This window comes from Rhea americana, unplaced genomic scaffold, assembly GCF_003343005.1.
Source record: "Rhea americana isolate MKP2758 unplaced genomic scaffold, rheAme1 scaffold_89, whole genome shotgun sequence".
NCBI classification, from domain to species: domain Eukaryota; kingdom Metazoa; phylum Chordata; class Aves; order Rheiformes; family Rheidae; genus Rhea; species Rhea americana.
Genome location: NW_028187077.1, coordinates 847604 through 861068, shown reverse-complemented (window position 1 = coordinate 861068; position 13465 = coordinate 847604). Strand labels below are relative to the sequence as shown.

General features: G+C 36.7%; 1 long non-coding RNA gene across 1 annotated transcript in view; it reads left to right on the top strand.

Moving 5' to 3' along the window:
- Nucleotides 1-6822: 6822 nt before the first annotated feature.
- LOC146584876 (uncharacterized) overlaps nt 6823-13465 on the top strand; it is a 9784-nt gene continuing 3141 nt past the window's right edge. Inside the window, exons 1-2 of the long non-coding RNA XR_014898117.1 lie at nt 6823-6902; nt 7048-7289. This is a non-coding gene — a long non-coding RNA (uncharacterized LOC146584876). The remainder of the gene's footprint in view (nt 6903-7047; nt 7290-13465) is intronic.

The window sequence follows — 13465 nt, the reverse complement described above, 5'->3', positions numbered from 1 at the left end:
AAAAAAAAAAAAAAAAAAAGTTAAAAATAAAAGTGAGCAGGCAATAAGGAGCAGGAGCGAGCCTGAGCCCACCGTGTGCCTGGGGGTCTTCTGGAGCAGGCAGAGCAAATCTGTCAGCTGAAGATGGGAGAAGAGAGAGCTGGCGATAACCCCAGGCTTTTGAAAGATATGACTCAACTGACAGCAAATCAAACCACTTATATCTGGATTTCTGTTAGATGTTTGTCAGTTATAGCTGAGACGGTATTTTTTCATCCTTCCTTTTTATCATGAGCAAGATTTTGTTCCTAAATATCCTAAAATATAACTACACCAATCAATAGCAGCATAGCAATAGGACTCACGATTAAAATGGTTCCTGTATCTGTATTCTGRTATTTGAGTCAAATGTGGATCTTTAAGTGATCTATCCAATATTTTTCTAAACATTCTGGAACATACGAAAATYGAGTTTTGTGCTTGCTAAGATATTACGGAACTGAGAGAAAGAAGGGTTGAGTCAACTACATTATAATGCAGGCTTCTTTACTGTGTTCTCAGAGTAAGTCTGATTTATTTGCCTTTCTAGGAAAGAGATTTTTTTTTTGGTCATGTGCTTTAGATTTGCAGAGAAACTAATCAAAGCTAATCAAAAGCAAAACAAAACACAAGTAATATAATATCCCAAACCTGCTTTTAAAGGTCACTGATACAACTTTATCTATTTTAATATATTTTTAATTCAGTTACGTAATAAATAAGCCGAGATAATTTCCTTCAAGGAAACCAAGGTTCCCTTAGCTTGTTTGCTTCACTTCAGACTTAGATAAAAATATTATGTAACTCTAATCACCTGGGAACAATCTGCCCTCTTTACTCTCAAAAGTTCTTCACTATTTCTTTACCGGCTCAGGAAAAACAACTCTATTTGAATGAGATACATGACTTTAATTTAATTCTGTTCAGTAATGATTCAGGACTTCTGGAGAACAGCTGCCTGTAGATAGCTTATAAGAAGTGATATTGTCAAATGAAAAACAACTCTGCAAAACTGTAGAATTTAAATCTTTTTTTGTGGAAAACAGATGCATTGTTTCATTTTGTTTCTCTGTGAGTTATCATTCCTATTTCTTTCCAAACACATAAACTTGTTCTCTCCTTCTAGTCCTTACTTTGAATTTCAAAGCRAAAAATAATGGGATTAGGAAAAAAAAATCAGTTAAAATGCCTAGACAGTAATGAAATAAAATATTCTGTGCATCCTAAAAAGTGAGACACCTGCTATTCGACAGGTGCAGCTAATGGGCCAGACTAATGTAGCATGGGAGAGTTTCAAAGCTGCCTATGAAGTTAACCACAGACAAACTGTATCAGAAAACCTTACCGAGCTCTGTCTGGGAGAAGCAGGAACAGCCTTGCCTTGTACCTCCAATTTTTATTTTGCTATGATTGTTACTCCCAAATTGTCTACGAGTAAGAAACCGTGTCCCAGGCAGACAACATGATCTGCTTTTGCCGCTTGTCTAGCGGAGCCCGTACTGCTGCCTCCGCTCCGTGTTGCATTTGTTTCTCTAAAGCTGTACTGGAGAATTACGAGCTTAGAGAACTGTAACACTGCATCTTGGTGCATGGAGTCATCACACTAGTACCTAAAAAGTGTGTTAATCATGCAGGCCCCTTATTCCCCCCGGCCATATGCATATATTGATTCTATTAAAAACAACTTCCAGTGAAAATTTTGCATCTGTACAAAAATTAGGGAGTACTGTACAATAAAAAAAAAATTCTAGCTCTATTAATGCATAACTTTTGCTGGTCTCAAGGCCTCAATCAAATATGGGCTGATTAAAATGCGCCAAATTAATTTGGTTAGATAATATCCATAGACTTAATCTAAAGCCCTCAGTTTTATATATATATATATATATATACACACATATACATATATACACACACACATATATATATGTATATAATAATCATTCATACATATTTTTAAGGTCTCTCAGATGAAAAAAATCAAAACTTTTATTGTAGTGATTGTGGGTAGTCTAATAGCCATAATAAGAGAGCATTTTTCTCATATATTCTACCCTTAGAAAACCRTCATTGCCCTTTATATCCAATATTACAGATTATTTTGTGAAATTGCACAGGTAGTCATAAATGCAAACTGCCTTTTTTGGACTGTTTTGTTCTTATGTTTGTTTTCCATGAAAATACTCTTCGTCTGTTCTTCGTGTTCAATAACCCACTGCATGCGAATTCAAAGCAATAACCATGTCATTTCTTTTGTTCCAATGACTCGCTTTAGTTAGGAACAAACTCTGGTTTTAGCTGTTACTTCTGAGATAATATCATATGTTGCATTCTGACATAATAATGGATTTTAATTTAAAATTATGGAAAAAATAAAATGATCAAAAATAGCCTGTAGGTGATTGGAAWTGCTACATATAAAATCATCCTCAAGTCTGGATTTATCTTTCTTTTCTACAGATCATATATATATATTTTTTAAGACAGTTCTTGACACTTGAACAAATCCCTTTTCTTCCCCTCAGTAATGTGGTTAGCTGTCGGGAATGTGAGCCACTGGAAATTCTTCCCCACAAAAGAATCTCCATTAAGCTTTCAAACAGTTACTTCATCCCCACAGCTGCATGGATAGAAGACTTTCTAGTCCCTAAATACTTACTGTATATGTCATCCTTAAATTTAATTTTTTTCTTCCCAGCCAGAGCTTTAGGAGCAGGTGCTAGCCTTTTGCTTCCTTTCTGCTTCCTCTGTGGGGAATGAGCTGGAAAGAGCCAGCTAATTAGAAAAGTCTACAGGGAAATTAATTCTGCAAACAGCTGAGGAATGGCATTTCGTTATAATGTTCACTTTGTCAGCAGGGTCCCGACTGGCTTGACGAGTGGCAGTTCTCCCAGATGTTCCACGTTTTGTGATGAGACCAGAACTGCATCACACATTGCCTATTTACTAAAAGGCGTGATGGAGTAAGAGTGGAGTATGCAAAACTAGCCCGTAGAACATGCTATCTTGCTGTGGTAAGGCAAGAACGTGACATTTTTACCTACGCTTGAAGCGTAGTAATGAACCAAATCATTTTTGCTAGTTTAGTTCCAAATGTCGCCTTTGCTTTCAGGTAGGGCTGAGGCACAGATAACGTGGATGAAAAGAGACATACTGAACTACTTGGTGCAAAAGGGTGGATTGTCAAAGTTAGGCTTGCATATTGTACACATCTACAAACATGCGCAGATCTGTAACATGTTGGAGCAAAAACACTTAAACAGTTGGCTGGTTACAAGCACGTGAAAACAGTCAGATCTGCATACACAGGCTTCCTTGTTCAGGGGTGCTGATGGCTTCAAACTTTGAAGGAGCTGGTGTGAGATGTCTTCGCAAATGGCACTGTCTTGGAGAAGGACATGAAAGTGTTGAGTCTACTCATTTCTCAGGGATCTCATGAGTCCCAATTAAGGCATCTTAGTACTTTTTACTTACAGGCTAGGGGATTTGGGCATAAAACCTCTCTTAGCCACTTACCCTTTCTTTAGAGGTGTGCTGGATTCTCAGCTCTCCTCTYGTGACAGCCATAGACCCTTGTGATCCTCAAGCCAGGCAAAGCATATATAGAAAAAGTCCTCCCTCCTCTCCCCACCAACATTCCTTAGCTGTTCCTTCCCAAACCCCAAGCTTTTTCCTCAAGCTTTTGACAGTGTTAGATAACTTTTGCCAGCAGACTTTCCCTGTGCCCCGTTCTCGGATTGATTTGGCATCCCCTGTCTCCTTCCTGCTGGGAGGTGGCCGTAGGCTTTGCTCTGGTGTTGAGCTGTTCAGAACTGGCCCCCAGGCTCCACGTGTCTGGGAACTTGCCCTGGAGGAAAGAGGGACTTCTGACTGCCCACAGGGTAGCCTAGAGCTGCTTTTCTTGTCTTTTTGGTCTAAACATAATGTTGAAGCTGAAGGTGTTACGAGTACCTCCATGTGTGGCAGCTGGCTAATTTTCTAGATGTCTTATTTTCCCTCATTTGGTCTGGTATCTTGAGTTTGTTGTACTCTGTATCTCTGTCATGAGTATCTGAATACATTTCAATCCCATGTCTCTTTAAATCAATAGATCAAATCTAAGAATATCAAAAACTAATACATTCATATACAAGTCCCATGGAGATATGTCACTTTTCTGTAGCTGAAAATTTTCCAATGTATTTTTTTTAATGTTTATTTTACATTACAACAAGATTCGTCACATTTTTTTTGCCATTTCCCTTGTTATGTAGTCCCCGAGCGTGGTAGTATTCTATACTGTACCTCAAAGTAAATCCTCATCTGTCTTTCTTTTCTTATCAGTCTGTTCTCTCTGCTRTCATTACAATCCTTAATTCATTGCACAATATTCAAAGGACAGTTTAAATAATCTGTATCTTGGTATCAGTTCAGTGTTATCATGGATAAGTTATTTGAGAATCACTTGAGTAGGTACTTTATTGAAAAAGTCAAAATTTTTGCTATACTTACGCTTAAATATGATCGTCTTTCAGCACTAAACAAACTAAAGGGTGTTGGCTTCAAAAGGGTCATTTTCACAGATGAAGATCGCTCACAGCTGCAAATAGGAGCATTCCATCCTTTACCTTTAAAAAAATCAAGCTCGTGTCTCTACCTTCTAAGTTTACTTCAGCTTTGATAAGTTTCTCTAGTTATATACGTTAGCAAATTAGAAGGACCAAGAGGTGGCTCTCTCCAGAAGAGCTGTGCTATGGATTGTCGAATGTAAGCAACTTGATAATTCTAAGATGTCTTTGAGCTAAAGAAGTCCTAATATCCACATATAGAAGATCTATTCTGCAGTCACTTTTTCTGAATTAATTGACTTTTTAATTTTGAAATCCTAAATGCATCACTGCTTGGCAGTTTTCCAAAGTGCATTGTAATATATCTGATACACATTTTATGGAAATGTGTGAACTGGTCCATGTTTAAAATTAATGCATGTTTGCATTTAAAGTAAACATTCAATCACATTATTAAATGTTGTTATCATATATTCTTCCCAAAATTGCAACATTTMTTGTGTGTAATAATTACAGGAACATTGTCAGCTTAAATTGCTGAAATGATTGTCGAGTGACAAATATAATGGGTATAAATATACATAAATGTCTAGCTAGATTGCCTTTATATACTACCTAGATAAAAGTTTTCAGTAATTTAATTTTCTGTTTATTGTGACTTGGATGTTCAAAACACTGACCCAGCTGGCATGGAAACTTTTTTTTTTCAACTTACAATAATGGATTAAATTAATTCATGGGGGAAAAAAAAACTAAGTTAGTGGAGATTCACTGGGAGGATTTGGAAGGATTTTTTTTTTCTTAAAATTCAGCAAGAGTCAACATTGCCTATATGTGTTTAGGAGCTAAAAAAATGTAAGTAAACAAGAAAACATGCATCTGTTCTTAGAAGTTACTGAATAATTGCAAATTTGCACCTCTGGCTTAATGGTATTATCTGATGAATTTTTATGAGTTCTCYTATACGGTGTCAGCTGGACTGGAATGAATATGGGATGTTTTCATGTCATGGCCATCAGAAAGACTAGGAGGGGTCATGCTGGAAAGGGAACGTCCTTACTTTGGAAACACGGGGTGAGTGGTGGAGTTCGGATATCAGGTGAACTGCGCAGTGAATTCAAAATCTRCTTCTGATTTATCAGCACRTTTCATTATGTTCTAAACAAAATGYTTACTTCTYTTGGGACAAAGTGAAATGCTTTGTTTCATCTCTGTGTGCTCACAAGAGCTGAGTTTCAACCTGGTTTTCAAGAGAATTATGTTTTTAAAGATTTGTTAAAGTTATTAAAAGATTATTTCAAAATGGTAGTGCTGGTTTAAAAAGTCAAGGATTTTATTTACTTATTTATTTCCACTTCAGAATAAAGAATTCAGTAATTTGAAGTCCATTTACCCCAGTTTTGGGAGCAGAGCTACACACTGAAGTTGATCTGAGTTTGCAAATGGTTTTATTTATGTCCCAGACCCTATTTTTCAATTAATTTTGTACTCATCAAGGAATTTCATTCAGCTCTGGCTATAATATTGTTCCATTTTACGAGACTTTTTGTATGTGTTTTTCACACATGTTGCAAGATTTAATAAATAAAACCAGTTTCATTTATGACTTTTGGCTTTTTTGTTTGGAAGAGTTTATGAACAACAATGCTGTGTATTTTTAATTAAATTCTTTCTTCCCTCTAAGGATATTATTATCCARAACAAATTGAGAATTTTGTCTAGAAAGTTTACTCATACCTTCTATTATTATGTGTACATAGTGAGACAAACTTGCATCTGGGGTAGATATTTACAAGAATAGCTTCCAAATTTCAAGATAGAAATGTTTAAATTTTCATACTATCCCTAAGCTTTAATATATAGCTTAATAGTAGGCTTAATAGTATTACTTTGTGATACTTTACATGAATTCTGTATGTTACACAATAGATATGTCTCTGAAAAATATAATAAAATATATTATTGTAACAGCTGCAGATAACAACCCTGCTTGAATTTCTAGATTGTTTGGTAAGGTCAATATTCATGAAGCATTTTATGTACTGCACTTTGAAAGATTTCCTCTAACTACTCTAAAAATGTAAGTGTTATTGAGTTCTCTGAAGTCCCATCAATTTGTTATCTGTGGGCACGGACTGGAAAGGAAGGAAGGATAAAGAGATAGTGGGAGTGAATCAATATTTTATTGCAGTGACACTTTTGTGTTATTCCAGTTAATCAGTTAAATTTATGAACTTCTGACTGCTGTGCTATCCATCACAGATGAGTTGCTAAAAAAGGAAAAACTGGATCCTGCTTGCTGCTAGCTCCTGTGGTGTGGCACAGATGAGAAAACAGGTAGATCTTCACACTGGCTTTGTTCTCTGATCCAAGGTGCTGCCAGTTTAAAGCTGAACCACCTCTCCCACAAACCAAGCCTGTGGAAAGGTGGGCTTGTGCTACCCTTCTTCCAACGGCCCCTCTCCTCTTTTTCCTCTTGCAGAATTAATGCCCGCCTCAGACGCAGTGTCTTGGGAGCTCTGGAAACAGGTTGCTTTAGACCTTGGAAATTTTAAGGGCCTTCTCATCTGAGCTGCTAGGAGACTCTCCAGTTTACCTTCAGATGATGTATACAGTATATCCCGTCATCAGTCCTGCTGGTGCTTTTAAAACGGTGGATGCATATCAGCAGTACGTGGCAATGAGATGGATGCTGCTGAACGAGGCTACCTTCATCCCAGTCAGGTAAGCAGATCTCAGCAGATGCCTGCTTCATTAGTCCGTGTGGGGTGTCAGCAGCTGGCGTGAGCCCAGTAGTACAATATCAATGCACATTTCTTGGCCTTCAGAACCCTCTTTAGCCGTAAGATTCGGCACTCGTARGTATTGGAAATACATCTTAGAATGTGAATATGGGCAGATACCTTAGTTTRGCTGTATGGCTGGAGTCTAACTAATAATTAGGGTGTGTATAAGTTTCTTAATCTAAACAGAACTTAGATAAGCAAGGTTTCATGGAGATTTTTACCTTGCTTTTGAAGTTTTGTTAATTTTAATKGATCATCTAATCATTCCACTGAGTTTATCAACAATTTCCAGAAAGACGGATGCTTAACTGAGCTAAGGATTAATCTGCATGTTGTTACCACAAAACTGTTCTGTTGAACTCATCTGAAAGCCTGCTATTATCATAAGAGAAATGTGGTGAAGGTGGTTAAGGKTGATAGGTCATGTTCCTCATGGCTGAAGGAATAAAGGCATGGCATGAGATTAAAAAAAAAAAAAAGATTTCCAGAAAGGACTAGGAGTCTGTTGCCATAAAACATCAATGAAGTTTTTAATGTTGACTACTATAGAAAAAATGTTAGGCCAATATTGACTGCTTCTGAAATCTTGCCTTTAATCCTAGCCTTCCAAAAGAGTAAACAAATAAATGAAGAAATTTCTTCTGCCTATCTGTCTTCTTTCTAAATGGTGGAAAACCCCCTGAAACCTCTGACCTGTTCCTTAATGAAATAAAGAGAAGATGTCATGTGGTTTTTAAGCACATCTAGAAAAAAAGTTAAGCATGGAAATTAGATGAACATATAATGATTTTTGACACATTTGGCAAATGGCRCTCTTTTCTGAAGTACATGCACAAAAACTGTTGTGTAGTCATCTACTTGCTCAGTTGGAGTCAAGAGGATTTCTTGCCAAGAAGGGGGAAAAGGAGATGACCAACTGGCAAAATTCACCCTTTCTGTGCATATTTTCTTTGACTATGACTCTCAAAGTGTTTGGTATAAATGACAATTAGTATTCTGTTTTGCTTGTCTTTTACAACTAAAGCACAGGAGATTAAAGTGAAAACATGAAAACATGGTGCTTGAAAGGTTATATTTGTGGAAAAGAGACARGTGACCTGACAGACAAACCTGATGTTCAGAAGTACATTAAAAACCTTCAGATACTCAGTATTTATGAAAATCAAAACATTTATTTAGGAACTTAAATTATRCACTAAGTGACCGACCCACACTTTCACAACATGCCAGAAAGAGAGCAGGAATAAAAGCAATGTAAAATCTTCATCGTCCTTGTAATCTATCCTAACTACTCGACCATATATTATGAGGAACTAGAAAAAGTTGCAGGTCTGACATTTTGCTTCACAGAGTCAATGCCTGAACGGCATCCATCTAATTACTTACCATTCTGTTCTATTCATTAGTAATGTGTATGTTCTGTTGTATAGAGTCATAGAGGATTTGTTCAGAAGTTGAAATGTTCTTTAACTACCAAAACGTTTTGATCAGCGTGGAGTAAGATCACCTACAGAAAGTAATTATTGAATAATCACTGAATTATTRTTGGAACTTAAATAATTTGGGAGCTCAGCTATCATCAGATACAGCAAAACATGTCCTCCTTACCACAGAGGACATGTAATTATTGGTCAGACAAAAATTACTGAGAAACATTTGAAAAAGATACTGGCTTCTTGAAACTAATTTTGTCATCAGGGTACTTGCCAGGTATAAATGGAATATCATAGTGTGTTGTTTTTTCTAACATGAAGAAAGATTATTGATATAAAAAGAATAAGATTTTGAAGTTCATGCTGTTACTGTTTATTTCAAGGGGCTCTTCTAAATGTCTTTAGCCCTCAAAAGCCCCTCTATCTAAAAAGAGAGAGACTTGAAAGAATGTTGGTAAACTGTGATTTTTTTTTTAATTTATTTTATTTTTTTATCCAAGTGAGAAAGAATATGATGGATACACCTGGTCGAAGTTTAGGAATTTTAAGATAATCTCAGGGTCCAGAATAACTTAAGCTGTTCAATTTTCAAATTGAACAGCTGATTAATTTTCAARTACATCACTTAGATAGACAGATACAAAGCTTCTGTGAAGAATTTTCTGAGTTAGTTGCAGACATATAAGAGTGGTACTGATTGCATGGGTCTTCTAACCTTAGCACTGTGACAGTATAGTTTTCGTATGGAAATCATGTAGTCATGTATCAAACATCTGCAAGTCTAAAACATAGTCAAAAACTAGACTTTAATGAAGCATTTTAAAATTTTTATTGTCAGATTTATTCTAATTTCAAATGATACATTGGTCCCCTGATCATCAAAATAACAACAGAGATCTTTTACTTCTGCTAGCATACCATAAAAAACTTGTATAAGTAAAAATATAGAATACCTGCTACACAAAAAGTAGAAAATGTGTTGTGTATGGATAATAGCTGTTCAGAAAATGTAACATAGAGAAAACTCAGAAACTCTTACAGTATCTCAGCTACTCTTAGTTGTGATTTCACAGCTAGACATCAGCCACAAGTTGTTATTTGTACCTGCATCTTCCTATCTTAGAATTATCTTAATGTTAAGTGAAGGCTAATTRTAATTAACTATTAATTAATCGGTTACTGTTTTAAGGGAGCAGGYTTGCTGGCTTCTGTAACACCCAACTTCAAGGCATCCTGCTGGCTATTAGGAATTTTTGCTCCAAGGTTTGACACCCCTCTTCCTTGACGGAGGTAGAGGAAGAGTTAAGTCARGTTAGAGTAGTGTCACTGGAGACCAGCAAGCTAAGCTCTCCCAGAGAAAAGCCACAAGAAGTCAGCTGCATTCCCTAGAGAAAGGCATTTAACTCTACTTAGGTTTCTCCACTGTGAATCTGGTGTTTGAATTAAGCATCTCATCAAAACTGGCCAAGAGAGATTTCATCCCTGTATTTTAAGTGCTCATCTGATAGGTGGCTGCTTKTTTTCAAAAATCCTTTCTGCTTTGGTTTGAAAGCTTATTTCTCTGGCTCGCAGGTCCTCTGAGATGAGGATGCTCTGCTCTTACTGAAATAGTTTGGTTAATATATATTAAATACTTTGGGGGATGGGGAAGAGAGTGCGGCTGATCAATCAACTTGATAGTTAGGTATTCTTTGGCAGATGAGAGAATAGCATTCAAGTTTCTTGTGTAATGCATATTCACATGATTTATGCGGAGAAGAACTTCAGTGGGAGAGGATGATACATGATGGTCATAAGCTGCCAGGATTTACTGAGGCACAACTGTGTCAGTCAAATRTATTAGTGCAATCAGTATTCAAATATAGAGTCATATGCGTGGAGACAGACTATCAAGCTAGAGACCTGTGAAAACCAACTTTCTTCGCAGGCACCACAAAGAATGACATCTCAGTATGTAGGACATCAAGTAACAGTAAGTGTCTCTACCTTTTCAGGACTGTTTTTGTAAAATTCAGAAAAAACGTAGAAGGTGCTATTGTCCAATGGGAAAACATTTGTGAAAACAACAGGAGAAAAACAGTAAAATCCTTTACTCTGTGCACTTCTTAAGGAAAGCATACAGAAAACCACATGTGCAAACTGGCAGAGAGATTGGATTGTTTTGTCTGTCTCTGCAGCAAGTCGAGCTCCAACAGACTGGCAGAGTGAAGAAATAACTGTGAAAACAAACACGTATCACGTAGAGAGGGTGGAGTTCTACACTATTTCATTAGAGAGCGAATGGTTAAACGTTTATGTGACCGTGTGGCTGGAGGGGCACCCTACTTACAACAGGGTAAGGATGTCTGCGGAGCGCTGCCCTGGAAGAATTCGCAACGAGATTTCCAGCAGGAARCCCAAATGCTAAGCACATGTATTTTCTTCCAGACCTAAACCACTGGACTTTTCAATTTTTGATTCACATTGGCAGAAAATCTTCACTTTATCCAGTTTAGCATTTTTAGGCTAACTTTCACARAGCTATGACTTTTCAACCCTATTGACAAAGACTGGAAGCCACYGAGAAGGTAACGTAGCACAAAGACTGCTCGTTGAATCTGCTCAGTCATCTCTGCACCCCAAAAGCAAGTAGCATTCCCGCTCAGAGGATGTTTAWGGGAGTTATTCCAATTTGACCTTTGTCCCATACATCCTCTATGGGAAGAAACATTGTGGAGGAAAATGGAAAAAGTTCTCAAAGATCCTGCCATATAGATTTCATGGTGTTATGCTCTACAGGAGGAGACAAAAGTTCTTTCCTCAAATTCCTTTCCCCATGTTAACAAGRGGAAGAATATTGTCTTCTGTTAATGTTTTATTTTGCTTCCTTACAGTTATCTTCAAAACATACTATATATAAACATGCTATTTATTAGGCATGATTGTTTTGTGTTCTGCAAAAAAAAAAAAAATCCTTTGGGCCCATCTTTGTAATATGTGCTGCAATGTGTTGTTTGTTGAGTGGCCTTATGTATAATTCAGAGAGTCCTGTGTGTACTGTGGAAGACCATTTGGCAAATTCTGTGTAAGGAAGTCATTTAGTTATCTGGCTGCTTTAAGAGTGAAATCAATTTAAGATGAATTAGGTTGCTTTTTTCATTTCATTCTTCTACAAGTACTAAGCTTTTGGCTTTGGAGTAAGTAATCGGCCAGGACTACAAGAGCCTTAGTGAATATACAATGAGATATCCTGTAGTGGGTCTAGAGGAGCAAATTAAGAAAGCGTTACCCCCAGCTTTCCATTCCTACTTCACAGCTGGTGGTTACTTCCTCAACAGCTGAGAYGTGGTATGTACGTTAGCAAGTGCTTCTAGCCCATGTCAGTTAAAAAGTAGCCAGGTTAATTTAAATTACTGTGTCAGATAATTCAGGGACAGACGCTAGTCACTCTCAAATGATCTGAGACTTCATTTCAATTTGATTCTCTGTCTCCTCCTCTTGCTGCTACATGACCATCAAAACGTTCAGTAGGGAATGTTGCAACTCAAATGAAAGCAGAGCTCCTACTCAGATTGACTTCAATTACAGAATGCTCATGTTCATAACATAAATTTGAAGAACACACTGCTAAATCTTTGTTAAATGAAGATGCAGTTTACAAGCATTTACTCCAAGTCATTTTCAATACAGTGATAAATTTGTGCAATTTTATTTCTATCTCAACAGGACATTGGACATTGCTAAAATGTGTAATGTATGCAACTTGATACTCTGATAAAAATGATCCATTAGTGATCTGAGTGACAAAAAGCATGTGTCAAAAAAAACCCCTTAAGGTTAAGCCAAGATTGTTTGCATTTTTTTAGTGATATCCAAATGGTGTTCTAACTAAAGRTGTTAATATTTAAGATGTGCAATAAAATTCTAGAAAGAGTTAAACKTACTGGCAGGCTTTATTCTGCTAGTGTTCTGTTTGACATAATTCCATAACCTCTTCTCTTCAATAAATGTCAACTGTTTTATTTTTTAAAATTTCTTAAATGTCGTAGCTGTGAAGAGAGACAGACCATGAAAACTGTCAGGGATATATCACATTTTACATTCAYGTGCTTATGGTTTTTGCTGAGGTGACTGAAAGGCTAGAGAAGATGCTGTAGGAAGACTTTCAAGCAACAGTAAATATGGAAGTTCTTTCTAACTCAATATTTTGAAATRCTTAAAACATTTTAATCAAAGAGTCTTGTTATGATCAACTCTGTACAGGAATAAGAGTAATATTTCCACAATAAATATTTTATTTTTGATGATTAACTTTCTCTGAAAACCACCAATGGAGAAGTGAGGATATTTGATGACATCRATTTAAAAAAATGCTAAAAACTTATCTAAAGGCAGATGATGATGACAGTTTTCAAAGATCTATCCACCAGTCAAGAAATGCTGCAGCCAGACAGTAAAAACTTCATTAGTTTTACTTTGAAGCTTCATCGGTCAATGAAATGGTCTGTACAGTATAGTGGTATCTGACAGTAGGGAGCCAGCCTCAAAGGCCTTTGAAGTGCCTTCCACTCAAGTGTCCTTTAGAAGGCAGAATAACATGTTAAAGTAAGAGCTTTGTGGTAGCTCCACATCAGCTGTAGGCACCCCTTTACCCATGGCCATCTGGCTTTTAGTGCTTTTTCTGTGGGTAGCATGACAACAC